Source organism: Notamacropus eugenii, chromosome 1 (assembly GCF_028372415.1).
Source record: "Notamacropus eugenii isolate mMacEug1 chromosome 1, mMacEug1.pri_v2, whole genome shotgun sequence".
NCBI lineage: Eukaryota > Metazoa > Chordata > Mammalia > Diprotodontia > Macropodidae > Notamacropus > Notamacropus eugenii.
Genome location: NC_092872.1, coordinates 335,181,010 through 335,208,995, shown reverse-complemented (window position 1 = coordinate 335,208,995; position 27,986 = coordinate 335,181,010). Strand labels below are relative to the sequence as shown.

At 40.9% G+C, this 27,986-nt stretch overlaps 1 long non-coding RNA gene across 1 annotated transcript; it reads right to left on the bottom strand.

Annotated features, from left to right (window-relative positions):
- LOC140518079 (uncharacterized) lies at positions 1-26,964 on the bottom strand. The gene is made up of 3 exons (XR_011971828.1): positions 26,688-26,964; positions 3,134-3,229; positions 1-132 (listed from the first exon to the last, which is right to left on the bottom strand). It is a non-coding gene; the product is annotated as an uncharacterized lncRNA (long non-coding RNA).
- Positions 26,965-27,986: the final 1,022 nt, after the last annotated feature.

Here is a 27,986-nt window from a genome sequence, read left to right as displayed (position 1 = left end):
TTTTTACATTTTAAAAAATTTTATTACTTTGTTGTCATTAACAGCATATATGTTCAACAAAATGCTATACCAGAAGGACTGTAACACTTGAATCTTTTGATGACCTGATTTAAAAAAAAATACTTGGCTGCCCTGCAGAGAGAGAGAGAGAGAGATTTTTTTCAGTACAACTGCTCCCACAAAAAGGTAATAAAGAGAATCAAGCCAAATAATATAGTAGAGAAAAGCAATCATGCTCTCTAGGATCAGGCTAGAAACCTAAGGTCAGATATTGTGGGATACAGCTTCCAACTCAATATATCAGAAGCCAGAGTAATAGAAGCCAGGTCAATGAAAATGTAAAGACCCCTACATCCCTATGGTCTCTAGCAATAGTCTTTCTTCCTCTTTCCTAGAGGTAGATGCTCTCAATCTCTTTGCCTTTCATAACATTCCTATTAATCTCTCCCCAGTAGAAGTCATATGATAGAAGTGACATTTTATAGAGACAATTTCTAGCCACATAAAGTTACATTCAAAACAATATCAATAAATGATGAGGTGTTTTCTTTACAGAGGAACTGGCAATCTCACTCATATCCCTATCTCCAGCCTGCTACTTCAGAGACTTTGGGAGTTTCCCCTTGGCTGATAACCTGCTCTTTGTTGTGCTAAATTACCTCACTTCCAATGGAATGGTTCTGTCACTCAGTGTCATCTGGTATATATATTCTCTAATTCCTGTTTTGCTATGATTTGGATAAGTGGGTTTCCTTGATATTTGCTATGTGTGTTCATTTTGAGATTTGTATTTGGTAGAAAGGGGTCTAACTATGGATATAGGAGCCTGAGAATTCCCACCCCTCCCCTCCATGACAAAATAATCAGAAGTTAGCTGGAGTTGATCATATCCCCTAACTGAACAATATTTAAGGGGGTAGGTAGATGCACTTCTACTAGGGTACTACCTCTATAGATAGCAGTGGTAGCCTACAGTCCTAACTTGCTGCCCCTCCTCTCAGAAAGGCTATATTGCCTCCCTTCCAGCCACATCTTGACTGACCCTTCCTCAACATGTGGTGCCTCACTACACCTGTGGGGCCCACTCTCATCCACTATGTGAATCATGCTCCAGGTCAGTCCAGGATATATGGGGAGGGTCAGGGAGGACTAGCACCTCTGGTGTGAGGGTTTGCTGAGACCTTTTCAGGGCTGCTCATCAGTTTTTCATGTCCACTTGAGCTCCAAGAACCTAGCATACCAGGTTCAGGGTAAGAGACAGGATTCAAACCCATCAATGATTTAGGGGTATGGCTATCCCAATGTAATGTTAATGAGATTTATGTTAATGAAAAATCTTCCTCATCCATTAATTGGCCTCAAATTAGGGGAGGCTTGTTTTGCAGTAAGGCCCACACCTTTTGTTAATTGCTAATGAGTCACTGGATTAGGAGGGGCATACCCTCCAGCTCTGAAAAATGTAAATATCCTCTGAGGCGAGGTTTTGCTTTGGGAGCTTGGAAGAAAGTTCTTGTGCCAGGTGAAACTCTGGGTAGCCATGTCTCCCACCCTTTGAAAACAGAGAGGTTGGTGCTTCTCTCTCTGGTAGCTATGTATGTATGTAATGGTCAGACAGTTGGATCTGCCTATTGATCTGTGATGTCTGTATTGCTCATAGTCAGACAGTTAAAAGCCCTCTCTGTTGGTTTTTATTTCTCTGCTTGTGTTTTCTCTGTTGGTGAATGAAATTAAAGTAGATTGTTGACCCCTCAAAAGTCACTTTCCTTTTAGGAAAGCAGGCCTAAGAACCTGTGCAGCAGGTCATCCTATGTATGCCAAGGTACTTGCTGCTATACCCAAGTATGTGCAGACTTTCCCTGGTGGGATGAGTGGATAAAAACAATTTGTTCCAATGGCCATGAAGGTAGCTGAAGTAGGCGCTGTGAGGAGCTTAGAGCTTAGTCAGACATCAGACACCAAGGTCTTTCACTGCAGCCTGGGTCATGTCAGTTGTCTTGATTTTTGTCTTGTCACTGGACTTTCATGACTCTGGAAAAGAGAGTGAGATTGAGGACTCTGCCTCACTTAAATTCAATCTATGTGCAAGTCAAGACATCACTCATATTGTGATATCATTGGTCTTCTTGAAAAATGAAGAATGAACAACAGGTCAGTTCATAGGAATATAATTTTTGTTTGCTCATTTTTGCAGGAGAACTGAACCCAGAGGCAGCTCCTTTCATAAGTGCTATGAAGATTCATTGGGTAAAGATTCAACCCACAGAGTTCAAAAATACTGATAGCCAACCTGGAATGGCCCAGGTGTAAATGTCCAAATCAATCATGATTCTGATGGTCATCCCTTACCAACGACTATCTCTAATGTTCTTGTTCTCTGACTCTACGTATGCCCATTTGGGGTTTTCTTGGCATAGAAATGTTAATGGTTTGCCTTTTCCTTCTCTAAGTCATTTCACAGATGAGGAAACTGAGGCAAACAGGGTTAAATGACTTGCCTAGGGTCACACAGTTAGTGAGTATATGAGGCTGGATTTGAATATACCTATAGAAGTTGAAAGATCAGTCTGTGACAAGAGAACTAGGCCTCTTTTATCAGTTACTTGGCTAAGTTATGATGTTACAGGTAAACCTGAAGATAGAATTGCACATCTCTAGGCAACAAGTCAGAGACTGCCAATGTGAAAAATGCCTTCGCATGTAATTGTATGTTTTCTGATGTACATGTCTGAGATTGTTTGCTGTTATGTTCATGTTATAGCAATGTCTGTTGTTGATTGTTTTGCATAGATGCTTCTTATTGTTAAGTGGTGGTTTGCTTATAGATCTAGTGTTACTGTTGTAGCCAATTAGCTCTACTTTGCTAGTTAGCCATGCTTAGTGCTTTTGATTGACTGCTGTGTACTCTAGATATGCATGTACTTCCAATATATGCATGTTATGTCCTGTGTGTAGTTAGGCATATATATCTTCTCAAGGTATACTCTGTATAGTGTCATGTCTACTGCGTGTACTGTTAATGTGCATTGGTTTTATTTCCATTCCAACGGTACCACAGATTGGTTGCCTGGGATACCAGGAAAATCATGTTTGTTGTTTTAAAGTGCTAATGTTTGCATTTATATTGTATACTTACAGATTTTGGACCTGCCCAACTGATCTTTTCCAGGGATTGTACCAAAGCCCATTGGTAGAGGTCTTTCTCCTCATTGGTGGAGATGAAGGTCCTGCCCTGCATTAGGAAGGAGGAGTTGAGAGGCTAGAACTTCAGTTCTTGGCCAGTCCCCCTGGGTTAATCACTTTACAATAATTTTCTCACTAGATTCTCTCAATAACCCTGGGAGGTAGGAAAATGAGGCAAACAGAGGTTAAATGACCTGCCCAGGGTTGCATAGGCAGTGAAGTGTATGAGGCTATATTTGAACACAGGTCTTCTTTGATTCTAGGCTCAGCTCTCTTTCCACTAGCATGACTTAGCTGCTCTATGTTTGCTTGTATGTATATGTTGGAGGAGGAGGAGGATAGAAAGAGACAAAGACAAAGAGACAAAAAGAGAGAGAATATGAATCAACAGTTACATTTACTCCAGTGGACCAGAGGTCTCATCTAGCACATCATAACCCATCCATGCATTCGCGTCATGTGTGATTTCTCCTCTACAGAGAATCCACCAAACATTCTTGAGGCTTTTCTTTAGGCTCTTTTACATTTTATAATGACAGCTTATCAAATCTTCTGAAGACACAAAGCTGGGTGTTATGGCCAACAGACTGAGAGAAAGAATCAGAATTAAAAAATAAAAAAAATTATGACGGCAGGGTAGAACACTAGGCCAAATCTAGTAAAATTAAACAGGAATAAATGTTTATAATCTTACATTTGTGTTAAAAATACAACTTCACAAAGCACAAGATAGGGAATGTATTGCTAGATAACAGTTTGTCCAAAGAAGATCTTGGATTCCCTCATTAGGAGTCAACAACAGCCACAACAGCTAACATGAGTTAATACTGAATTAAGAGAAACACGCCAGACTAGGGAGGTCCTACATTCTGCCATGGCCAGACCACACTGTGATTTTTATTTTGAAGTACACTGCTGAGCTGGACAGTACCTATAGGACAATCATGATGGTAAAGAATTCAAGTCAGTTAAGAGCTTGCTGAAGAAACTGTAATGGTTTACCTTGGAAAAGACTTGAAGGTGGAGGAGTGTGGTAGAAAGAATCTACCAGGGTAGAATCTGTGACCAGAGGTTAGGTGAGTTCTTTTTCTTAGGAGTTCCTGAAACTGCACTGAAGTTAACTGGCTCCGTGATAACAGCCTTTTAAATTAGAAAAGTCCTGGGTCCCTCAGACAGAGATGAATGATGGAAGGAAGGTTTCTTGAAATGGAAAGGAGGAATACTGACATGAGAAACCCAAGGTCTGGCTTGGCTGGTCAGAACTCTGTGGTATTGTCTGAACCCTCTTATATGACCATTCCTGACCTCATCAATGTGGTAAACCAGCAGGGGCAGCGGGGTTCTGGACTGTGGTACTGACAGCAGGTAGGGTGGCCTAAAGAAAGGGAAGCAATGTCTACAGGGGCATATTGCTTAGCCTTAGCACATGGGGAACTATTAGGCCCTAGAAATTGTAGGGCCCAACAAACACAACAGAACAGTAGCAGTTTCCATGGTGGGGACAGTGCTGGACCACAGCAGTGGCAGTGCCCATGGAAGCTCTTCTACCCCATGCCCTGAGCACAGAAAGGCAGTTGCAACATTAAACTCTAACAGCTTAGCTCTAGCAACAATGGAGTGGGCAATTTACAGTGGAGTGTCATGGACTATGGCTATGGCAAGCCCAGCTTAACTCTTTGATTAATGTAATCTAGAACTGATGGAGTCCCTCCATATTGCTGCTTATAAGACAGTTCCTCAGAGAGGGCCTGTAGGACACCAAGGGATGTCATGTTTGGGAGGCAGCTTGCATTTGCTGATATGAAAAGGGGAACCTGTTTACCAAACTCCCAAGGTGAGTGGATGGTAATAGAAGGGATTCTCAGTATCAGTCTAGAATTAGAACAGTCTGCATGTAAGACAGTAATTACCTTTTAACAGTATTTGACTGGGACCTGTAATGAAGATAGGTAATTATTCAGGAAATGTGCCAATTTGCTGAAGACCTGATGTTCTTGGGCATCTCTTCTCTCATTACCACCCCTTAATATTAGGAAACTCACTGAACTGTGATAATCTGCCACAATCCACCACACAGACCATATTCTTTATATTTAAGAAGTGATAGTTTTAAAGGAGGGTTGAGATAGCTGGGATTTCTCATTTTTATTCTCCCATATTCAGTCACTCCTTCAGGGAGGGCTATCATATTACTTTTTGCTTTTACTATATTTCTGGTTTTTCTTTTCTTTTGGTATTGACAGTACCAGGCTTCCGACAATCTCAAGATTAGGGTTTATCCAATAATAGCCCTAAAGTCATTTTAGTGGTAGAAAGCCCTCTTAATGGTAGGAGGAATATCTGCTAAAGTTGCCTAACATGTAGGCTGTGCTAATGTGTAGGATTCAAAACATTTTCCTTAAAAGGTTGAATGAGGGGGGCAGAGTCAAGACAGCAGAGTGAGAGAAAGTATCTTTGCCTAACTTATCCATCACGCCTTCACAATCTAGAAAACACATCAGACTGAATTCTGATTAGAAAAACCAAGAAAAAGTCACAGTGAGCCAACTGTCCTTTGCAGAGTAGCTCAGTCACAGGTCTGTTGATACTGGGGCAGGGACTGGCCAAGAGGGCATGATGGCAGGGAACAACGTGGTACCCAGGCAGAGAAAGGATGTTGTAAGAAATGAATCATTTGGACTCCTACTCTATTCCAATTTATATTAATCAGTTTGATGTTTTACATAAATCATATAGGGATAATTAGGTTCTTATAGTAGGCCTCAAACTTTAATGTAATGTTCAACTACTTGTTTACCAATGTATGAGGCTCACCTGTGTAACCACAAGAATGTTGACAAAGATATTTCCATCCTGTTTTGTTCAAATTCCATGTCCAAACCCAACATATATGGAATGCCGTGATTCTTTGGAAAGTCCTCCAACTTATTTTTGTACCTCTGGATCACTCTCTCTTGCCCAAAATGAGCAGGTGATCATCTTATGATCAATGGAGATGCCCTATGCTTCATCCAACCCATGATCCCATCATTTTTGGCTCCCAAGGGCAAAATCTGTCAACCAATGAGATACTGTATTTTACCATGCCTCTTCTTGCATATCTGGGTATCAAACCCCCAAAAAACAAGGTTCTGGAGACCATCAGCATCTCAGACTGTGAGGAAGGTCTGGGGTCTAATTCATTAAAGGTGCCCATAGATGCTTTAGTAAAGTATCACTGGCTCAAAGCTCTGCCTCAGTGGTTTTTCTTGAAGACTGGGCAATTATAATCCCCACATTACAGAAACAGAGCATAAGGGCAGTGAATACTGGGGTAGAAAGAAGGATACCTGAGTTAATGGCAGAGGCAGGAACAGGTACCATCTAGAGCCCAGAGGCATCTGTTGCCCATGATTTTGGGGATACAAATAAGTTTTAGTGAGCAGACAAATTCACAAATATGGAATCTGAGGATAATGAGAATAAGCAACCAATGAGTCATTATGAGTACTGACCAAGATTTAGCATTCACAACTATAAAGGAATAGAGAGATATTGTATTGGTGTATTCCAGAAGGCAAAGGATCTAGGGTTATAACCAAGAATACTAAACCTAGTAAAACTGTATAATCCCAAGGGGGGTTAATGAACATTTAATAAAATAGGAGATCTTCAAGCAGTCAATAAAAAGATCTGATAGAACTGAATAGAAAACTTGACATTCTAATGCAGGACTCAAGAGAAGAATAACTATATACATTCTTATATAGGGAGATGACACATGTAATCCCTGAGAACTTTATCATCATCAGACATCTTAGAGGGAGTCTAATTAGACAGAGGAAAAGCCTTAGTCTGATGATCTCAAAAGAGAAACGGAAGCATGAGGAAGAGGAATGTACTAGAAGAGAGTTGAAGGGAGAGAAAGAATGTGGAATATTATCTCACATAAAAGGGGCATGTAAGGAAGAGTTTATATAATGAAAGGGATAGTGGAGGGGAGGTTTATTTGAACTGATTTAAGGAAGAAATAATATATACATGTACACAGTTGTATACAGAAATTAATCTTACTCATTAGGGAAATAGGGAAAGGCTCATGGCCAAAGAAGATAGAGAGGTTCAGAGGAAATAAAATAGATAATTTTGATAATATAAAATTAAAAAGATTTTTTTTCACAAACAAAACTAATGCAGCTAAAATTAGAAAAAAATAGGAAACAAAATCTTTGCAACAAGTTTCTCTGATAATTGTCTCACTTCTAAAATACATCAGAAGCAAAGTGAGATTTATTAGAATAAGAAACATTCTTCAACTTGATAAATAAAGAAAAGGAATAGGCGGGAAGAAATCAAAGTACTCAATAGCCATCTGAAGAAAATGCTCTAAATCAAAGGTGTCAAACACATGGCTTGAAACATGCCCAAGTTTGGCCTGAACCAGATTGAGAAATATTTAACAATCTAAAAGGATGCAATAAAAATAACAGATAATGTTAATGTGTGATTTCTAAGTCACTATGCACCCACAAGATTCTTAAGGACAGTTTAGTGACCCCCTTTTCTATTTCACCATTCTAAATCTCTAATGGTTAGAGAAATGCAAAATAAAACAGTTTTGAGGTCCCACCTCACAGCCATCAGATTAGCTAAGATGACAAAAAAAAAGATGACAAATGCTGGAGGGGATGTGGGAAAGAATTGTGAACTTAGTTCAACCATTCTGGAGAGCAGTTTGGATCTATGCCCCTTAAAGTTAATTAAAGTATGTGTGTGTGTATACATATATATATATATATATATATATATATATATGTATACACACACACATTCCCATACATATGTATGTATATATATATTCCCATATATATGTATGTGTATATATATATATATCCTTTGACAAAGTTTATACTAGTTTATATCCTTTGACACAGTTTATACTATATCCTTTGACACAGTTTATACTAGTTTATACCCCAAAGAGATCAAAGAAATAAGAAAAGGATCTATATGTACAAATATTCTCATAGTAGTTCTTTTTGTGATGGCAAAGAGCAGGGAACTGAAGGAATGCCTATCAATTGGAGAATGACTGAACAAATTGCAGTATATGCTATCGTGCTATAAAAAATTATGAAGGGAATGGTTTCAGAAAAACCTGGGAAGACCCGTATGAACTGATACAACGTGAGGTGAACAGAACCAAGAGAACAATTTATACAGTGACAACACTATTATAATCAACTTTAAAAATTATTTTATTTATTTCATTTTTAATTTACAGGATAAAACAAGGATTTCCATTAACATAGTATAACTAAAAAACAATGATTGCACATGAAACTGTAAACTCTATTATGTACCACCTGTTATTTTTAAAAAATTTATAATAAACCCATCAATTGGGGAATGGCCGAACAAGTTGTGGTATATGAATGTAATGGAATGCTATTGTGCTATATGATGAATAGGAGGACTTCAGAGAGGCCTGGAAGGACTTGTATGTACCAATACTGAGTGAAATGAGCAGAACCAGGAGAACATTAAGGACTGTTTCTGATAGACTTAGTACTTCACAGCAATGCAAAGACCTAAAACATTCCCAAAGAACTCTTGAGGTAAAATGCCATCCACATCCAGAGAAAGAACTGTGGAAATGGAACACAGAATGAAGCAGATTATTTTCTTTTGTGTTATGTTTTGTTTTGATTTTTCTCATGGTTTCTCCCATTCATTTTAATTCTTCTATGCAACATGACTAATGTGAAAATGTGTTTAATAAGAATGTACGTGTAGAACCCATATAAGATTGCATGTTGTCTTGGAGAGGGAGAGAGAAAGAAAATTCAAGACTTATGGAAGTGATTGTTGAAAACTGAAAACAAATAAATTAATTTTTAAAAAGAAAAAAATAAAATTTAAAACAAAGTTATCATGTAAATTTCTTTTCCCTTTTTTTCTTCCTTGCTCCCCCAACCTAGAGATGCCTACCATTAGACACAAATGTGTGTGTGTGTGTAATGGTAGCCATCTCTGGGGCACTACTTCTGACTGTGGGAATTATAAATGACCTTTTTAGGTCTCCTCTAGACCTATGATCCTGCGATATTACTGAGATGTATTCTTGATGTATAGGGTTGAAGTTTCTCAGACCACAAGCCTTGTACAGTGCAAAGAACCCAAGCATATGGCTGGGTTCAAATCCAAGACCTGCTAGATGTTATCTGGGATTAAGTCACTTGAGTTCTTTGAGCTTCAGTCTGTCCATCTGTAAAATGAGAAGTGTTCGACAGATAATCTTTAAGGTCCCCTCCAGCTCCAAAGATAAAATCCTTTAACCTCTTTCATTTCTTACACCTCAATTATTTTTCCCAATACACTTTCCTAATCTCTAACTTCGTGAGAACCTAGAGACAGAGTACATTTCTGTTGACTGAAAACCAGCCTGAAAATATTCTGAGTTTATCAAGCTAACTATAGAGTGATGAATTTATCACAGCAACTCCCAGAATGTTTATCAAATTGCAGAGATTTTGAAACCTGTATTTGGGAAGGGAATAATCTCAATGACAAACCATGATTCCTTAAAGTATCAGACATTGTATCTGCTATTTACTGCAGGGTCCAAGCAGGTATTACGATGGCAAAATGATAGGAAGAGTTTAACTCCATGTTAACGATGAAATGTCAAAAGGGCTGATATGTTAGCAGTGGCCTATAACTAACTACTATATAAAAATTCAACATTAGACAGATAGACAAACAGAAATGCTTCTGTCATCTATGCCCACTCAGACACAACTCTGCACCAAACATAGTGCGAGACTCAAAAAAGAGTAAAGATACCAGTATCTTGTTGCCATAAACTTAATCTTATCCTTAAGCTTTATAAAATCAATATCAAGGATATAAAATGGTAAAGCTATGACTACATAGCAGTTTATCTAAAAAAGATTTAAAGGTGTGAACAAACAAAATAAAAGCTCATTATGAGTCAACAGTGTGACTGTTGCCAAAAGCTAATGTAGGTGTGAAAGGACTAGTGATATGTGTCATTTCTCTTGCACTGTACTTTGCCTCTGCTCATTCCTGGGGTATCATGTTCAATTATGGAAGCCATACTTTAAGAAGAACACTGATAAGCTAGAGACCAACCAGAGAATGGTGATGAGGATGGTAAAGGACCTCCAGTACATGCCATACAAAGGTTGAAGCAACAAGGAATATTTAACCTGGAAAAGAGCCTTAGTGGAGACATGGGTACTATCTCCCAATATCGGAAAGGCTGTCATGAGGAAAGGGCATTAGACTTGTCCTGCTTTGCCTTAGAGAACAGAAGTAGGAAAATTTTATGCGAATTGTAAAGAGGCAAGTTTAGGCTTGAGGTGAGGGAAAACTGATGAAAACTATTCAAAAGTGGGATGGGCTGCTTTTAGAGGTCTCTAACTTCCGTGTGGCCTTTCAACAAAGGCCAGTTGACTCTTTGCTGAGTACAATGTAGAAAGAATTCATTTAGGTAAAGATTTAAGTAGACAGGCTCTAGAATTCTCTTCAATTCAGATGTTGTCTTGTCCAGAAGGAGAAAAGAAAAAGAAAAAAGATGTTAACTAAAACAAAAGTTAAGATTTGTGGCTCTTGCTGCATTGCATTGGACACTTTGGTTATTATATCTCAGAAAAATATTCTGAGAACTACTATTCTAAATGTTCCTTTTAGCAGCATGCACACACACACACACACACACACACACACACACACACACAAAAGCAGTTGAGTTCAAACATTGTTTGGCACTGGGTTCAAAAAGCAAGTAGAAATAGAGAATATGATTTTGAAAAGGAGCTCATAGGCCATTTCATATAACCTCTACCCACAGTATACATTCCATGTAGTTAAAAAAAAAAAACACTGGAGTAAGATCCTGATAGCTAATTACCGTGTGACCTTGGCAAACACATTTTGATCTCAGCGTCTCATGTTGTCACTCATGAGGAAATTTAGATTCATCTTTCAGGTCTCTTACAACTCTACATTCTATGCCTGGATGAAGCATGGATGATATGGAACTCAACTTCTACAAAGATTTTCTAGTTTAGGACAGCTCTAATTGCTAAAAAATGTTTTTTGGCTTTTTAAAAAATATGAAATCAACATTTGCTTACTTATAATATCCATCTACTCCTAGTTATCTACTCTAAGATCAAGAAGTCTAATCCAGAAATGAGGAAACTGGCCTTCTAGGTCCTTGGGTGCAGCCTTTTGTCTGAGTACAAGTTTTACAGAACAAATTCTTTTATTAAGGGGATATGAAATTTGGATTCACTCAAAGGGCCATACTTGAGGACCTATAGGGACACATGTGGCCTTCAAGTAGCAGGTTCCCCCCTGCCAGAATCCTTCTAAATACTTCAACACATCTATCACTTCCCAACACTTCTCCAGGGTAAAACACCATTTCCTTCAAAGGTTTCCAGTCCTTTCACTATCTTGAGTACCTTCTCCTGGATACATTCCCTTCTAAATAAAGGGATAGATAAATTTCCCTTCTAAAATATGGAGCCCAAAACTGAGTACATTATTCTATATATGGACTGATCAGGGAAAAGGAGAATGAAAGTATCACCTCCCTCATTTTGGACATTAGAATTCTATTGCTTAACAACTAGAACTCTTAAATTGTTATGTAAAAAAAAAGCAACGGTATTAATTATGCTCTTAGACAAAGTTAACTTAATTAAAAGAGAAAAATAAGGAGACTACACTATGTGTCACTAACAGTATTCAATATTATTTTAGACAATTTAAAATCACTAGACAGTACAAAATACATGAGAGCATTCCTACCAAAACAGACATAGGAAAGAACATAAACATAAAACACTTTTTATATAAATAAAGTCAGATTTAAATACCTGGAGCAGTATGCATTTTTGTGTAGATAAAGCCAACATAATAAAAAATGATAACTTTACCTAACTAATCTATATATTCAACGCGTCCCAATTAAATTAACAAAAAGTTGTCTTACTGAGTTAGAAAAAATAATAACAAAGTTCATTTGGAAGGACAAAAGGTCAGGAATTTCAAAGAAACCAGGATAAAAAGATGTAAAGGAAAGAGATTCAGTAGGATTAGACCTTAAACTATATTATAAGATAAGAGCATTATTGAAGTATAAAATGGATAGTTTTGATTATTTTAAATTAAAATCTTCTTGTATAAATAAAACTAATATGATCAATAACAGAAAGAGTGTAGAAAATTAAGGGAAAACTTTCATAGACAATCTATCAAATAAGATGTGATTGTGCTGGAATACTAAGGTAGTATAGGAAATGATGAACTGGTTGATTAGTAAAAACCTGAAAAGACTTGAACCTATGAAGGAAGATTCTGTTCACATCCAGAGAAAGAGATGACAAGTGAAAAAAACCCATACTATACATATGTGTATGTTTATAGGTATATATGTGTTGAGGTCAGATTCAAGAAAGCAGGGTTCAGGTGTCAAAGAATTCACTCAGACATTCTCTTTTGCCATCAGGAGCTTTATTAAAATGAAAAGCACATGGACCTTTAGCAAAAAGCTAATTGAGACTGATATTTGAAGGAATCAGTCTTATATAGCAAAATTCTGACAGGGAGCTATATAGCCTATAGATGTTCAAGTTTTATGGTGGTTATAGATAAGGATAAGATAAGAAAAACTTTATAACACAGGATGAAGGAGACAAAAGGAATTCTTTATGGTCCAGGATAAGGTTTTTGGGGTTTTATGGTGTTTAAAGATTAAGGACAGAGTAAGAAAGATGGGGGGACATAGGATAAGAGAGACAAAAACAATTCTTTTGATACAAGTTAAGGAGAAATTTTATGGTATTTTAAGATAAGGGGAAAGGACTTTAGGATGCTCTCAAGTTACAGGATGAGCTACAGAATGAGCTTCCCCTCAGGAGGGGCCTCAGAAAGTACTGGAAAAGCAACCCTTAATATTCTTTTTAACCCCTAAGTTACCGTTTGCTGTATCCATGTTATTTCCTCATTCAATCACTAGGCCAGAGAAATCTTTCAGGAAAATGAGTGAAGATCGTTGTCAGCTACTTCCTGCTGAAGGGGGACACAGAATCCATTTCAAGGGCCGGGAATAGGTTGAGGAAGGGTGGTCAGAGGGAAGGTGGAATGTGGAGTCGGCGGTGGATAGAAACAAACCACTAGGGGATTCCAAAGGCAGGGGTTGGTATTCTAAGAGTGGAAGGTGGAAGTTCAGCAGGAGAGAAGACAAGGTGAACCAGGAGGTTGGATAAGCATGGGCCAAATATAAGAGTAAGTAAAATGGTTAACAGGGTAAGAATGAGGGAAAGAAGGGAGAGGAATCATGAACTCCAGGAGGAGGTAGGGGGAGATACCAAACTGGAGTGGATATCTTGCATCCAAGAGGCTGCCTTAGAATATCCTTTGAGTGAGTTCCACCTTATGGGAATTATTAACGCATGTACAAGAGGTGTTGGCCAAAGCACAAACACCTCCTGAGGAGGCAAGAATTTAGTTAAGAACATTATAATTGTCTAGAACCATATTGGCTAAGGAGTCAAGTAACTCTTGAAGTTCAGATAAGTCATTTGTGAGAAGTGAGACTGGCTACTGGTTAGAAAGAATTGCCTCCTGTTTTCAGTGACCACATCAAGGTAAGTATTCAGTTCCCTTAAATAGGTACCAATCAGAGGGTGTTTTCCCAGAAATTCTGTTTAACTCAGTGGATACAGGAGTATGATTGTAGATTTGGATCAGGGAACTGCCTGGCAGAGTGTGCACTGTCCAAATAGTTGGTAAGAGGAAACACAGCGGGAGGTCAGGACAACATCAAGGGCTTGAGAAACATTAGGGGTGGCTAGTCCACAAAGGAAGACTGTTCCTGGAGCAGCACAAAGGGAGCCTATGGTTTTATTTAAGCTAGATTGCAATCTTACTGCCTGAATAAGTGATGTGTTGAAGGAACCAGGGAGATACCTGGGCCAGTGCCAGGTAATATTATAAGGATATAAGGTATCTCTGACCAGTGAAAGGTATTTGAGAGTGTCCTGGAAGAGAAGGAAGCAAGGGTTTGTGATGCCTGGGCCCCTGCTGCCTATACTTGTCGAAATGCCAGTAATAATGGTCTCTTGATTATTCCTGGCCCAGGGGGCAGAGCCAAGATGGCGGAGTAGAAACACACAAATACGCTAGCTCCGAACCCACAGCCCATGAAATATCTGTAGTAAAGAGCTGCCAATAAATTCGGGAGCAGGAGAAGCCACATAACAGCAGAGCGGATAAGATTTCTGTTCCAGAGGGACCTGCAAACCTCTCGCAAAAGATTATTCCTGGCCCAGAAGCACAGGTCTTTAGCAGTCAGGTTTGAAAATAGGCAAGCAATTACTGTGGCAGGAGGCATTTAGAGAATGCTCAAAGGATAAATTCCATGCAGGGTTTTCAAGAGGTAAGGGGAGAGTTATGGGAATAAGCCCTATCCTGGGGATGACAATGGCACACTCAGCAATCATGTACCCTGGCCCCACAGTTCCCTATTTGAATTAAGGCATCAGACTTCCAGTCCCAGGGAAGCAGGCTTAGCCCCAGGCATCAGATGAGAAGGAATAGGTGGGCTAGGAACTGGAAAAGTGGTTCAAGGTAGGGCCTTTGAACATAGCACAGCTAGAGAAAGTAAGATAAAGCAAGGGCAAGCTGGAAAGGCAGGACGTTGCAGAGGAGCTGTTCCCCCACTTTCACTTTACATCCTGTGTTGTTTCCTGAAAAGGAATTTCATATTCGAGTATGCCGGCTGATGTTCAGAATAATCTGTGGTGGGAGGTGGAGTAGGTTTAATTTGAGAAACATGGGTCCTACAAGGGAGGCCTTCAAGCTTAACAGTGGTAGGAGTGCATAGGATGACTTTATATAGCCCCTTCCACTTCTCCTTCAAGGGTTGGGGCTTTGTGATCTCTATACCCCAGTTCAGAAACCCTGTGGGAAGATTGCCCAGGTGAGCTGCTGGGGGTTTTGTTCTCCAGGCTCTGCCCACTGGAAAGCAAAGATACACTGGAAATCTCTGTGACTCCCAATTTTTTTTTTTTTATACAAAAGAAGGCATGTTAAGATCTAAAGTAGTAGATCAGAGGGTGTCTCTGGGGACCTGAGCTAAAACAGTATAAGAGTTTGGGACAACAGGATGAATGGGAATAACAATAGGATGAATGGGAATAACAGCTTCGTTCACAGGGCACAGATCCTGAACCATGTGAAACTCCTCATTTGGCTTAAGTACAGGGAGTACTGGGGTGTTACAGGGTGACTGACAGGGAACCAGTAAGTCATATTGTAAAAAGTTAGCAATAAGAGGCTGCAACCCCAAAGAGGTTTCACATCTAATAGAGAATATTGTTGCTGGTGTGGATACGAGGTTGGGTCCCTCAGACGAATCTGAACAAGGGTGGCATATACAGCCCTTCCAGGGACTTCGTTGTCCCAGGCTGCTGGAGTAAGCCTGGTCTAGACCTCGTGAGGAATGGGGGGGAGGAGTCTATCTGTTGTGACTAATAGGGTTAGGGCGTTCCGGATCAGGGAAAAGTGGGATCCCAGTTTTAACATGAGATCTCAGCCCAGTATGGGACAATAAAATATGCATGAAAGCCTGGTCCTTATAGAAACAAGAAAGGGGTCCCGTTTGCCTACTTCTCCTGGGTTTGCTGTCAATCCCCATTAAGGGAAAGGTGGAGGGATAAGTGCATGAGGAGAGAATGGCTCTGGTAGCAATGAGAAAATTGACTTACCCTCCACGTCAATTTTTACCCTGGGGTCAATCATAGTGATGTCAAAGGAAGGAGCCAGGCTAACCTCAGGAACCTGTCATTCTGAATCTGAAGGGGCCCAGAATGCCAAGCGCAGCTGGACTTCCTCATAGACAGGTGCATTCCTGGAGGCAGAGAGGTGGATTGTCTGACCCCTTCTGGTGACAGTGTTTGGACCAATGGCTAGGCTTTTTACACCAAAAACAGTTGCCACTACTCTGTCCACCAGGACCTGGGTTTCCTGAGATGGCAGCAGCCAAGAGATTCACCTTATCTTGGGCCCTGTGGTTCTTCTTCTTAGCTTCTGCCTTATCCTTATTGTTAAAGAAAATTTGCTTTATTTTCTTAAATGGGATTTGAGAGCCCTGTTCTAATTTTTGCAGTTTGTAGCATATGACTGGGAAATAAAATGCATATTCAGGACAGTCATTCCACAGGGGAATCAGGGTCGAGATCAGTGCATTTCCTCAGTTTCACCTAGTCTGTCCCTAGAAAGGGAGGGGTTCTCAGTCAGTCTCTTGGCGATGTCTCTCAAATGGTCATACTAGACGTGCTTTTTCAGTCATGCCTTCATCCCTTCTAATAGACAGTTAATCATATGATCTCTGCTATTCCTATCATTCTCATAGTTCCATGAGGGATCAGAGTTTGAGACCACGGTGGCTCCCTGGAGGACAGCGGGGGGTCATTAGAATTTTGTGCCACATCATCCCCATACCTCTGGGCATAATCCAAAATCACCCTTTTTTCCTTCACTGTGGATTAGACTGATGTTTCCCCCCCATAGGGTTAAATTGGAGAGACATCAGTTGGAAGCCATCCGAAAATTTAGTAGGGTCTTCTGAACAGTATTCCAACTTCTCTTTAATTTGGGCCAGGTTTGACATAGAAAAGGAGACATGGACTCTAGTGTTCCTACCCTGGACATCAGGAACCTCTTGAAGCAGAATGGGCTCTGGGTTTGTAAGGATGGGATGGTTGGAAGTAGAGGAGGGCTTCCCAGGAGCAGGAGTAAGGAAGCGAGTTCCCTGATGGATATTAGAAGAACTACAGAGTAGAGGATTGCGTGGAGGAGGGACTGAGTAAGGGAGTGGGAATTGAGGGTAAAGATTGGATGTAGAAAGAGAAGCAGGGAAAGAGGGGAACGGTAATGAAGTCTGCAGGAGAAGGGGAGTTTGGAGAAGGGGAAGGTGGTAAAGCCACTAGTCAAGTACTCATGGCAAAGTCTTCAAGTATGTCCAGGGAATCAAAAATTTAGGAGTTTTGAGAGATTTAGGAGTTTTCTTCCGAGTTTTACAGCCACATCTGAAGAACAGTCTGGCTAAGAACATTTTACATTTTTCTCTTAAGGTCAAGGTCTGAACTCATGATGCAAAATGCCATACTTATCCAGAAAAAGAACTATGGAGACAGAATGCAGAATGAAGTAGTCTATTTTCTCCTTTGGTATATTTAATTTTTTTCATGGTTTCTCCCATTTGTTTTAATTCTCCTATGCAACATGACTAATGTGAAAATGTGTTTAATAAGAATGTAAGTGCAGAAGCCATATAAGATTTGCACGCCATCTTGGGGAAGGAGGGGGAGGAAATTTGGAATGTATGGAAGTGATAGTTGAAAACTGAAAACAAATAAATTAATAAATTTGGGAGAAAAAAAGATTAAGGTCCTGAGACAGACCTGTAAAACTTTGGACATAGGGCATGTCTGTCCACTCCCTTCCCTCCTACAAAATAGATACAAGCAGAGAATAATATTATAGTTAAGGGTCCCCTAATCTTCCAACTGATAACCACGGCCAGGTTGTGTTACAATAGAACACTGTGCTTTTTCTTAAGATCTCCTCCCCTGAATTTCTTCCAATGCCATACTAGGCATCCCAGTGGGAATCACGGGGTATTGACTGGTTCTGCCCCATCCTACCAGACTCTTGCCACTCATCTCAGCATCCTGAGACAGATGAGAGAAAGAAAACTGAAAAGTTGTCCCCTTATACAAGCGTCAACAGACCTACTGACTGCCAAGAAGTGAGCAGAGACTCAGATGATGCCAGGAATGTCTGGGCAGTCTGGGGGTTTTGTATCCAGGGATACAGTAAGTGTGGAAAAGTCTGAGGAAGAGAACAAATAAAATTGCACTTACCTCTTAATCTGGTGGCGAGGAGAAGGTCAATAGGACCCAATTGTTACTTGGATCCCAGGTTTTGCCACCATTTAAGTTGAGGTCAGATTTGAGAGAGCAGGGTTCAGGTGTGAAAGAATTTACTCAGACATTCTCTTTAACCATCAGGACCTTTATTAATGTGAAAAGCACATGGAACTTTAGCAAAAAGCTAATTAAGGTCCGATATTTGGGGAACTAGGCATATATAGCAAGATCCTGACAGGGAGCTATACAATCTATAGATGTTCAAGTTTTATGGTGGTTATAGATAAGGACAGGATAAGAAAGAATTTTATGACATAGGATGAGGGAGACAAAAGGAACTCTTAATGGTCCAGGATAAGGTTTTTAGGTTTTTATGGTGGTTAAAGATTAAGGACAGGATAAGGAAGATGGGGCGGACACAGGATAAGGGAGACAAAAGCAATTCTTTTGATACAAGTTAAGAAGAAGCTTTGCTATTTCAAGAAAAAGGGAAAAGGTCTTTAGGATGATCTCAAATTACAGGATGAGCTACAGAATGAGCCTCCCTACCCCAGGAGGGGCCTCAGAAAGTACTGGAAAAGCAACCTTTAATATTCTTTTTAACCCCTAGGGTACCCACATCATTTGTATTTTTACTGAGTATAACAACAGCCTTCAGTGGGGGGGGCAGGGAAGATAAAATAGTGCACAGCAGAGAACAAAAGAAAACCTACAAAGAAGAAAAGAAAAGCTAGGTAGCTTTGAAAACAATGTGTACTATTTATTTTACAGATTTTCTTTTTTAATGTTTATTTATTTATTTTTAGTTTTCAACATTAATTTCCACAAAATTCTGAGTTCCAAATTTTCTCCCCATCTCTCCCCTCCCCCACCCCCAAACACCATGCATTCTGAGTACTCCTTCCCCTAATCTGCCCTCTCTTCTGTCACACCCTTCCCTTCCCTTATCCTCATCTTCTCTCTTTCTTGTAGGGCAAGATAGATTTCTATACCCCATTACCTGTATTTCTTATTTCCCAATTGTATGCAAGAACAATTCTCAACATTCGTTCCTAAAACTGAGTTCCAATTTTTCTCCCTTCCTCCTTCCCCACCCATTCCCACTGAGAAGGCAAGCAATTCAATATAGGTTATATATGTGTAGCTTTGCAAAATACTTCCGTAATAGCCATGTTGTGAAAGACTATATTTCCCTACATCCTATCATGCCCCCCATTAATTCCATTCTCTCTATGGCCATGTCCCTCCCAAAAGTGTTTAACTTCTAATTACTCCCTCCTCCCATTTGCCCTCCCTTCTATCATCCTCTCCACCTCACTTGTCCCGTTCTCCCGTTACACTATCTTCTTATAGTGTAAGACAAATTTTCATACCAACCTGAGTGTGCATGTTATTCCCTCCTTAAGCCAAATGTGATGAGAATAAGCTTCACTTTTTCCCTCTCACTTCCCCCCTCTTTTTGCCCCCATTGAAAAAGCTTTTTCTTGCCTCTTTTATGAGAGATAGTTTGCCCCATTCCATTTCTCCCTTTCTCCTCCCAAATTATTCCTCTCTCACCCCTTAATTTTATTTTTGTAGATATCATTCCTTTCTATTCAACTCACCCTGTGCCCTCTGTATATGTGTGTGTGTGTGTGTGTGTGTGTGTGTGTGTGTGTGTAATCCCTCCAATTACTCAAATACTGAGAAAAGTTTCAAGAGTTACAAATATGATCTTTCCAAGTAGGAATGTAAACAGTTCAACTTTAGTAAGTCCCTTAGGATTTCTCTTTCCTATTTACCTTTTCTTGACTCCTATGTTTGAAAGTCAAATTTTCTATTCAGCTCTAGTCTTTCCATCAGGAATGCTTGAAAGTCCTCTATTTCATTGAATGTCCATTTTTTCCCCTGAAGTATTATACTCAGTTTTCCTGTGATTCCTAGTTTTGATCCTAATTCCTTTGACTGCTGGAATATCATATTCCAAGTCCTTCAATCCCTTAATGTAGAAGCTGCTAGATCTTGTGTTATCCTGACTATATTTCCAAAATACTCCAATTTTTTCTTTCTGGCTGCTAGTAATATTTTCTCCTTGACCTGGGAACTCTGGAAATTTGGGTACAATATTTCTAGTTTTTCTTTTTGGATGTTTTTCAGGAAGTGATCCGTGGACTCTTTCAATATTTACTTTACCCTCTGGTTCTAGAATATCAGGGCAATTTTCCTTGATAATTTCATGAAAGATAATGTCTAGGCTCTTTTTTTTAATCATAGCTTTGAGGTAGTCCCATAATTTTTAAATTGTCTCTCCTGGATCTATTTTCCAGGTCAGTTGTTTTTTCCAATGAGATATTTCACATTGTCTTCTATTTTTTCATTCTTTTGGCTTTGTTTTGTAATTTCTTGGTTTCGCATAAAGTCATTAGCTTCTATCTGTTCCATTCTAATTTTGAAAGAACTATTTTCTTCAGTGAGCCTTTGAACCTCCTTTTCCATTTGGCTTATTCTGCTTTTTAAAGCATTCTCCTCATTGGCTTTTTGGACCTCTTTTGCCATTTAAGTTAGTCTATTTTTTTTTTTATAATTTTTTTTAAATTAATTAATTTGTTTAACATTTATCATTCATTTTAACAAAATTTTGGGTTCCAAATTTTCTCCCCTTTTGTCCCGTCCCCCGCCAAACACCAAGCATTCTAATTGCCCCTATGACCAATCTGTTCTCTCTTCTATCATCCCTCTCTGCCCTTGTCTCCATCTTCTCTTTTCTCCTGTAGGGCCAGATAACTTTCTATACCCCTTTACCTGTATTTCTTATTTCCTAGTGGCAAGAACATTACTTGACAGTTGTTCCTAACACTTTGAGTTACAACTTCTTTACCTCCCTCCCTCCCCACCCCTTCCCTTTGGAAGGCAAGCAATTCAACATAGGCCAAATCTGTGTAGTTTTGCAAATGACTTCCATAATAGTTGTGTTGTATAAGACTAACTATATTTCCCTCCATCCTATCCTGTCCCCCATTACTTCTATTCTCTTTTGATCCTGTCCCTCCCCATGAGTGTCGACCTCAAATTGCTCCCTCCTCCCGTGCCCTCCCTTCCATCATCCCCCTCACCCTGCTTATCCCCTTATCCCCCACTTTCCTGTATTGTAAGATAGGTTTTCATACCAAAATGAGTATGCATTTTATTCCTTCCTTTAGTGGAATGTGATGAGAGTAAGCTTTATGTTTTTCTCTCACCTCCTCTCTTTATCCCTCCACTAATAAGTCTTTTGCTTGTCTCTCTTATGAGTGATAATTTGCCCCATTCCATTTCTCCCTTTCTCCTCCCAATATATTTCTCTCTCACTACTTGATTTCATTTTTTTAAGATGAGCCCATCCTCTTCAATTCACTCTGTGCACTCTGTCTCTATGTGTGTGTGCGTGTGTGCATGTGTGTGTGTGTAATCCCACCCAGTACCCAGATACTGAAATGTTTCAAGAGTTAGAAATATTGTCTTTCCATGTAGGAATGTAAACAGTTCAACTTTAGTAAGTCCCTTATGACTTCTCTTTGCTGTTCACCTTTTCATGCTTCTCTTCATTCTTGTGTTTGAAAGTCAAATTTTCTTTTCAGCTCTGGTCTTTTCATCAAGAATGCTTGAAAGTCCTCTATTTCATTGAAAGACCAATTTTTCCCCTGAAGTATTATACTCAGTTTTGCTGGGTAGGTGATTCTTGGTTTTAGTCCTAGTTCCTTTGACTTCTGGAATATCCTATTCCATGCCCTTCAATCCCTTAATGGAGAAGCTGCTAGATCTTGTGTTATCCTGATTGTATTTCCACAATACTTGAATTGTTTCTTTCTAGCTGCTTGCAATATTTTCTCCTTGACCTGGGAACTCTGGAATTTGGCCACAATGTTCCTAGGAGTTTCTCTTTTTGGATCTCTTTCAGGTGGTGTTCTGTGAATTCCTTGAATATTTATTTTGCCCTCTGGTTCTAGAATCTCAGGGCAGTTTTCCTTGATAATTTCATGAAAGATGATGTCTAGGCTCTTTTTTTGATCATGGCTTTCAGGTAGGCCCATAATTTTTAAATTGTCTCTCCTGGATCTATTCTCCAGGTCAGTTGTTTTTCCAATGAGATATTTCACATTATCTTCCATTTTTTCATTCTTTTGGTTTTGTTTTGTGATTTCTTGGTTTCTCCTAAAGTCATTAGCCTCCATCTGTTCCATTCTAATTTTGAAAGAACTATTTTCTTCAGTGAGCTTTTGAATCTCCTTTTCCATTTGGCTATTTCTGCTTTTGAAAGCATTCTTCTCCTCATTGGCTTCTTGAACCTCTTTTGCCAATTGAGTTAGCCTATTTTTCAAGGTGTTATTTTCTTCAGCATTTTTTTGGGTCTCCTTTAGCAGGGTGCTGACCTGCTGTTCATGCTTTGACTGCATGTCTCTCATTTCTCTTCTCAGCTTTTCCTCCACCTCTCTAACTTGATTTTCAAAATCCTTTTTTGAGCTCTTCCATGGGCTGAGCCCACTGAGTGGGCTGGGATAGAGAAGCCTTGGCTTCTGTGTCTTTGCCTGATGGTAAGCATTGTTCTTCCTCATCAGAAAGGAAGGGAGGAAATGCCTGTTCACCAAGAAAGTAACCTTCTATAGTCTTATTTCTTTTCCCTTTTCTGGGCATTTTCCCAGCCAGTGACTTGACTTCTGAATATTCTCTTCACACCCACTTCGCCTCCGGATCCTCCCAGCCAGAGCTTGGGGTCTGAGATTCAAATGCTGCTTGCCAGCCTCAGGGCTTTTGGCAGGGGCAGGGCTGCTATTCAGTGTGAGATTAAGTTCAGGTGCTCAGGTGGGGGCAGGGCCGCCTCACGGGCTCAGTTCCCTCCGGGGGTTTATGCAGAAACCTTCAACAATGGATCCAGGCTCCTGCCTGCTTGGGGAGCCCCTGTCTGCTCCCACCTCCGCTTCTGCCTCCTGAGGGGGCCTGAGTTATGGGGGCACCCCACTCCCCTCTCGACCCGCCAAAGAGACCCTCTCACCGACCCCGTCACCTGTGGGTGGAGGGACCCGCGCGGCCGCTGGAGATCCTGTCCCTGAAGCCCGCTCGAATCTGCTCATCTCAGTGCCACGGCCGCAGCAGGGCTGTACTTGGCTCCCAGTCCGCGGCGCAAAGGACCTTTTGTGAGAGGTTTGCAGGTCCCTCTGGAACAGAAATCTCCTTTGCTCCAATGTTCTGTGGCCTCTTGTCCTGCAGAATTCGCAGTGAGTTGCTATTTACAGATGTTCTATGGGTTGTGGGTTTGGAGCTATGTGTATGTGCGTCTTTCTACTCCGCCATCTTGGCTCCGTCCCCCGAGTTAGTCTATTTTTAAGGGTGTTATTTTCTTCAACATTTTTTGGGGTCTCCTTTAGCATTTTCATGATTTTTGCTTTTTATGATTTTCTTGCATTGCTCTCATTTCTCTTCCCAATTTTTCCTCCACCTCTCTTACTTGATTTTCAAAATCCTTTTTGAGCACTTCCATGGCCTGAGACCATTGCATATTTATTTTGGACGATTTGGATGCAGAAGCCTTGACTTTTAGGTCTTCCTCTAATAGTATGCATTGTTCTTCCTCATCCAAAAGGATAGAAGAAAATACCTGTTCACCAAGAAAGTAACCTTCTATAGTCTTATTTTTTTCCCTTTTAGGGCATTTTCCCAGCCCAGAAGGACTTGACTTCTGAGTTCTTTGTCAAGAGGCAGGTATACTCTAGGGACCTCTAAGTTCTCAGTTCCTCCATGGTGGCACAATCAAGGGAGAGTTTACTCCTCTCCTGGTCTGTGCTCTGGTCTGGGAGCTACTGCAAGCTTTTCTGCCCATGATCTGTAAGTAGAATTCCCTGTGCAGAGTCTCCACCAGCTGCACCATATCAGCACTCTTCCTCAACCCAGGACCTCCACTCAGGGCTGATATTCAGATTAGCAGCTCAATTCCCCTAGGGTCTTTAGGCAGAGGGCTCCAAAAATGGCTGCTGCTGCTCAGGCTGGACTGCGTTTCCCTTCTCACCCAGGTGAAAGCGCTTTCTCACTGACTTTTAAAGCTATCTTTGGTGCCTGTGGGTTAAGCAATTTGGGAACCGCAGCTGCTGCCAGGGATTCCGTGTGCACTGAGGCCTGATCCAGTCCTGTCCTTGCTGTGCTGCGCAGTACTCTTCGCCTGCTGTGATAGACTTTTCTTTTCGGCCTTCCAGACTGTCTTGGGTTGGAAATCTTTCACTCTGTCATTTTGTGGCTTCTGCTGCTCTAGAATTTGTTTACAGTCATTTTTTACACGTATTTTATGGGCTATGGGGGAAAGCTTTTACAGGTCTCTCCTTCTACTCCACCATTTTGGCTCCATCCCTCAAGTGGTAGTTTATTATACATTTTCTTGAAATGGAAATTTATTGTCTTATATTAAATCTTTTATGTTCTTATATGTATTTGGAAATTTTTTCTTTTCCTGTTTTATATTTAAGTTTAAAATGAATAAAAAATTTACAAAAAAAAGTAGAACTTTTTTGCTTAAGCTTCCATTAGTTTTTTTGGAGCTGCCATATTTTGGCTCTGGAGTCATATGCAACTTGTAGTTCCTTAAAACCTCTGGTCTTTTTTCATATTAACTGCTTTCTAGGCTTCACTCAATTTCGGAAGGAGAAAAGATCAAGTACTGGATCCATGGGCAGGAAGCAGCACCTCTCAACAATCCTGCTCTCCAGGAGGAAGGGACTGGGATTCAACCCCCAGAATAGGAGCAGTTGTCCTAGTGTGATCACTCTGATTCCCCCAAGAATGAGTAAATTTTAAAAAAGCTATTATTATGCCAGAGATACCCAAAACATAAGCCCAGAAAAGAATAACTCTAAAACACCTACAAGCCAAGTGTTAAAGAAAACCACACCTTGGCTATAAGATCAATTAGAATTCCATAAGAAAGAATGCACAAGTTTTTGAAAAAGTACTGAATTTTATCATAAATGAAAGAAGAGCTACTGAGGAAATAATTAGGAAAAAAAGGGAGCTAAGAAAGAGAGACTTGGAAAGAAAATTAACATCTTAGCACAAGAAGTGCAAAATCTTATCCAAAGAATGGACTCCTAGAAAACTAGAATGGCCCAAACAGCAACTAATGACTCCATGAGACAACAAAAAAATATTGAAAGAAAAAAATTCTTCTCGAGGAGCAAATGATCAAAAATCTCAAGGAAAATGAAAAAAACACTTTCTCACAAAAACTTATAGGAAAACTGGAGAGCAGCAGTCTGGTAGAAATTAAGTTTAGACGAACATCTCATACTATATACTCTAAATGGATACCAGACATATATAAAGGGTAACATTATAAACAAATCAGAGGGATAATGAAGAAATAATCTTTGAAATATATGGATAGGGAATGCAAATTAAAGCAACTCTGAGGTTCAACTTCACATCCAACAGAATGACAAAGGTGACAAAAAAAGAAAATGACAAATGTTGGAACTGGGGGAAAACAAGCACACTGATACAGTGCATTCCAGAAAGGAATTCAATGCAGTTATACCTCAAAAATTACTTTGACCCAGTGATATCATTACTTCTTCAATATCTTAAAGAGACCAAATAAAGAGGAAAAGGGCTTACATATACTAAAATATCTCTGGCAGTTCTTTTTGTAGTGGTAAAAAGTCCTGACCAAACATAGAAGGATTGTGGAAGGATTGAAGGCACGGAGAAAGCGGGCTCATTCGGACTTCACTTTCAAAAGAACTCATCCAAGGAGGTAGAATTTGGTACACAAACAAATTTAGATGGAGACGGATAAATAGGAAGGAGGGAAAATAATAAGCAACAAAAACTTCTGAGTTTGGAAGGGGAATTATGAAGAGGAATTGGAAATGATGGAGTTCAGACAGCACCCCAAACCTCAACAGAAGAAAGAAAGAAGGGAAGGAAGAAATGAGAGAATGAGGGAAAAATGGAGGGAAAATTTGTGATAAAGGGGTGGGCAGCAGGATAGCAAAGACATGAATAAGGTAAGAAGTTGAATTAAATGTAATGATCTACAGCCTAAAGTTTTGTTTAAAATGATCCTTAGATGGAGAGGATTCTGGGAAGATGGCAGAGTAGGTCAGAAAACTTTCAGCTCTGCAAATTTCTTCCAGAAAAACATTGCCTCAGAGGAGCAGGGGTAAAGCGGTCATCCTCCTAAGACAATCTGAGAAGACCCCTGTAAAGACCACATCTCTGGGAGTGGAGGTTTGGCTTGAGTGAAGTGGTAAACACCTCCAGGACCGACCTCTGCATGATCAACAAGCAATTCCTAGTTGGCTTGAGAGGCAACCTCAGCCTTAGAAACCCCGCAGTGGCACCAGGAGGACCGAGGGGGAGCCCCTGCGAAGGGATTTTCCCCGAGGGCGGAGTCTTCTCCGCATCCGCTCCTCCCAGAAAGAGCGGCCCAAGTGAGGGGAGGGAGCTAAGTGAGGGCAACCGCCCCCGCCCCCAGGCATCCCCCCCATCACCCCGCCCCTCCCCTGGCTCTCCAACTCCCCCCTCCCCTCGAACGCCTTCTTCAACTCCCCTCACCTCGAGCGCCGGGGAAAGTTTCGGGCGGGGGAGGGGCACGCAGATGCCACCCTTGCTTCGGCGTGGGGCGCCGGGTCCCGTCGCGGGCAGACTCGTGGCCTTTGTTATGTTCCCGCAACTGTGAGCACCACCCCAGCCCAGGGGAAGTGGGGAGGGGGGCCCTATAGCACTCCCCAGCCCTCCGCTAACACCCCGGAGCACCTCCGAGCCTGCGTATCCTCCTCAGAGCAGGGCCCACCGGCCCCCAACCACGCCTCTCGTCAGGTGCGCCACTTCTGATTTGCTAGGACAGTCCCCAGGCCCCGCCCAGAAGCCATTTTATGATTGGCTAGAAGATTAAAAGCTCCCGCGCGGGACATTCGCCACGCCCATCGAGCAGAGTGTCGGAAGCTCGGCACAGACTCCCGAGAGAAGTTCGCCGGCTGCGGTGGCTGTAGCTCCCAGGCCGTATCCTCCCCCGGGGCTCAGGAGCCTACGTCCGGGGAGCGGGCGCGGGAGGACCCAGGAAGCGTCATTCGAACCGCAGAAAGTCGGCATGGAGGCTTGCAGGAAGTGATGGCTGCAGGAGGATTCGAAGAGGGAAACAGAACCGGAACAGTGGGGAGAAAGACAAACGTGGGGGAGCCCTGGGCTTGGAATCAGAACAATCTTGCCTTCTGCGAGTCCAGACTGGCTTCAGATCCTAGCCGCGGGACCCTGGGTAAGTCCCGAAGAGCGGGACACGGAACAGTTGAACCCAGAGGGCAGATCCATTGGAGGGAACTTCCAACAAACGAGTGCCCTAAACTGCCATCTCAAGGCGGCTAGAAAAAACGTAGCCTTGTGCTCGGTTCCTGGGGAGGAAAAGATTTTTGTCTAGGGAGCCACAGGAAAAACATTGGCTCGAGGCTGGAAAGCACTGCCAGTGCAGACAGGTCCGAAGTGGGTCATTTACCCAGTTTTATGCCTGTTGCTCAGCACTGGTCTAAGTTCTTGCTGAAAAATTTGGCTGCTCTGGAACGTATTCTTTTGGGCCAGCTAGTTGGCATAACCCTTTTGGGTACGGGGCAGTCTCCACCGTGAATCAAAGTTTTAACAGATTTACAGAAACAAGTGCTGTAATTGTCTTAAAAGACAAAACTGCACAGTACCATAACCCCCAAAGCCTATACAGTTTTTTGTATGATTTACATATATTACAAAAACTTTCCCAGTATTTTTCAACTATTGAACTTGCTAATCAAAATGTCATTCTTTAAGGCCTGGGATGGGGCACAAAGGGGAAAAGCACCACATATTTCAAAATTAGAACTTGTCACA